The 3,292-nt window shown below is 47.5% G+C and overlaps 1 non-coding gene across 1 annotated transcript; it reads right to left on the minus strand.

Annotated features, from left to right (window-relative positions):
* Positions 1-1,743: 1,743 nt before the first annotated feature.
* LOC134960466 (U2 spliceosomal RNA) lies at positions 1,744-1,931 on the minus strand. The gene has a single exon (XR_010187763.1). It is a non-coding gene; the product is annotated as a U2 spliceosomal RNA (small nuclear RNA).
* Positions 1,932-3,292: the final 1,361 nt, after the last annotated feature.

Genomic DNA, 3,292 nt, shown 5'->3' on the forward strand with positions numbered 1-3,292 from the left:
GGTCGATCTGCGGGCAGCCCCACAGGTCGGTGATCTGCGAAACACCTGTGGGAGGAGGCCCCACTCTCCCGAGTAGAAGTCGTGACGACTCAGGAAGTCCGCTTCCCAGTTGTCCACCCCTGCAATAAAGATGACTGACATTGCTCTTGCATTTCTTTCGGCCCAGAGGAGTATCCTTGACACTTCTCGCATGCAGGCTCTGCCCTTTGTTCCTCTCTGTCGATTGATGTATGCCACTGCCGTGGCGTTGTCCGACTGAACTTGAATGGCCCGATCCCGAAGCAGAGAAGAGGCCTGAAGCAGAGCTTTGTAGAGAGTTCCAGAATGTTGATCGGAAGTAGGGCTTTGTGGGAGGACCACCTGCCCTGGAACTGAGCCCCTTTGGTGACAGCTCCCTATCCCCGCAGACTCGCGTACATTGTGAGGAGGATCCAATCCTGAATTCCGAAACGTCGACATTCCAGCAGGTCTGAGGACTGTAGCCACCACAGGAGGGAAACCCTGGCCTGAGGTGAGAGGCGTATGATCCGATGCATCTGAAGATGTGATGCAGACCACTTGCACAGGAAATCCAATTGAAATGTTCTGGCGTGGAACCTTCCGTACTGGATCGTCTCGTAAGAGGCTACCATCTTTCCCAACAACAGTATGCAAAGATGGATGGATATCCAATTCGGCCTTAGAACCGCATAGACCATCTCCTGGAGCCACTGTATCCAGAAACATTCCCAGGAGCCGCTGAGTTGGCTCCAGGTGAGACTTCTGTAAATTTAGGATCCAACCATGATGTAACAGAAGCTGAATAGTGCGGTTGATATTGAGCAGTAGAAGCTCCAAGGATCTCGTCTTTATCAAGAGATTGTCCAGGTAAGGGATGATGTTGTCCCCCTGGACTCAGAGAGCTGGAACATCATTACCGCTATTGCCTTTGTGAAGACCCTCGGAGCCGTAGACAGGCCGAAGGGCAGAGCCTGGAACTGGTAGTGGTCATTCAACAGGGCAAACCACAGGTAAGCCTGGTGGGGTAGCCAAATCGGGATATGGAGATAAGCATCCTTTATATCCAGTGAAACCATGAACTCCTGTTCTTCCAGACCCGCAATCACTGCTCGCAGGGATTCCATCTTGAACTTGAAGACCTTTAGGTAAGGGTTCAAGGATTTTAGATTCAGAATTTTAGATTCAGAATGGGCCTTACCGAACTGTCCGGAGTCGGTACCACAACAGGTTGGATTAGTAGTCCCTGTTTTCTATATGAGGCGGAACTGGAATTATAGCTTGGGTCTGACCCAGTCTTAGTACAGCCTCTTGTAATATGTCCCGCGATTCTTCGGAATGTGAAGTGGAGTGAATTTAAACTCTCTTCATGCCAGGGTAAACAGATCTTTTACCCAGGGATCCTGGCAGGAGCTTTTTCTAAATATGCTGAAATATTTTAGACGGGCCCCTACCCTGGAATCCCTTAGGAGTGGAGGACCACCTTCATTCTGAAGTGTTTATGGAATAGACTTGGTGCTCTGTTTTTGTGATCCTGTAAAACAGGTCTGTTTCTCCTCTGGTGCCTCTGTTGCATTGAGGCACCACTGGAACTGCCCCCAGCACTTGCAACCTGAAGATGATGATCTCGGATAACCACATCTGGTGGGCGTAGCCGCAACGGTAGGTACGTGGACCCACCGGTAGTGATCCGTGAGATTCCTGAACGCAGCATTCACTAACCACTGACGTAATCATAAGCTCTCTGAGCAGAGAATGTCATAGTTGTACTGCAGTACCCGGTTAATGCACGGAGTGGAGAGAGCCAGCTCTTTACCCATCTCTTTGTTCTAAATTTTCATATAATACATGGCTCCCAGATAGGGGCGTATCAGACATGACAATAATAAGAACAGATACTACCCTTGGTCTTGGCCAGAAGGCCGAGAGGCGATGCACAGGCATTTATAATGCCTATTTATTTATTTTTTAACCGCCTCGCATGGGAAGCTTTAAAACTCCTGCGTATGCCGCATAAGCATCATAAAGCCAGCTGGCGGTGCTTTCTTGTTTTAACCCTGCTATGTACCAATGGCCTGCATAATCCAGCAGCCTACAGAGATGGGTCTCTAACCTTGTGGTTATGTATTAGATATCAGTTTTCCATTTTGTGGGAAAGCACAGCATACCTCATAACTGTCCCAATTTTCGCGGGACAGTCCCATTTTTTGGGACTGTCCCGCTGTCCCACCTGCGGGCCGCAGTGTCCCGCAGTGGGGGGATGTTGCGAGGCTCCTGCACTTGCTGCTCTGCTTAGCAGATGTGCAGAGAATAGACGCTCTAGCGTCTATTGAGAGGAGACAGAAGGAGAGGGGGCATGCCAGCAGCTCAAAGAGTGCAGAGCATGCCCCCTCAGTAAACAAAGAAGGGGGTGCGGCTCGTGATCGCTGGCCATCTCGCAAAGCCATGCACCCTTTTCCATAGGCCATGCCCCTTTTTTGGTGCTCATACGCTACGCACGTGCATATGTCCCTCCTTGCTAGAGACAGAAGTTGGGAGGTATGACACAGGGAGAACATACAAACTCCACACAGCCAGGGTCTTTGTCATGCCTTCCAGCATAGTTTGTTTAAATCCATTTGTTTCTGTCACAGTAACCTGTATAACCAACTCCCTCTAGTGGTCAGCACAGAAAAATCTCAAAGTTGTCTGTTTTTCTTTTGTACATCCTATCTTCTCGTAGTTAGCTAGCTATGCATGCTGGGTCAAGGGAGCTGTGAGTAGCCATTTTCTATTCACACATGGACAGAGGCACATTGCTATATCCATCCTCTAGCTGGCAATCGTACTAAATGGTGAGCTACTGACTTTAATTGTGTCATCATAGGCTTGTTTAGTCAGCCAGACATGCTAATTATAGTGGTAGCACTGCAATTTATGTTTCTACATGTAATACCAGTTAGGTTTGTATATTCATGTCACATGTACTGTATATGCTTGAGTGCTCTTTTCACATGCATATTGTAATTGCATCTTATTGTTTTATTACCACTTTCATCACAATTGTATTACATCATCGTTTCACATACTTTTAGGATTCCTTTTACTAAATAATAAACACAGTTTTTCAGACATCGCTTCTGAAAGGATTATTGAAAAGTAAAAGGCGGTTATACTGTAGGCTTCGAATTTGCTTCAAGTACTGTAGCTTAGTGAGAGGCTGAAAAGTAAGACATCTATGCTGCCAGTGAGTGGGACACATACATCCTGACTTCGTCAGCAGCATTGTCTGTCAGCAAGTGAATCACATATACTT

The sequence above is a fragment of the Pseudophryne corroboree genome, chromosome 1 (genome assembly GCF_028390025.1).
Source record: "Pseudophryne corroboree isolate aPseCor3 chromosome 1, aPseCor3.hap2, whole genome shotgun sequence".
In the NCBI taxonomy this organism is placed as follows: domain Eukaryota; kingdom Metazoa; phylum Chordata; class Amphibia; order Anura; family Myobatrachidae; genus Pseudophryne; species Pseudophryne corroboree.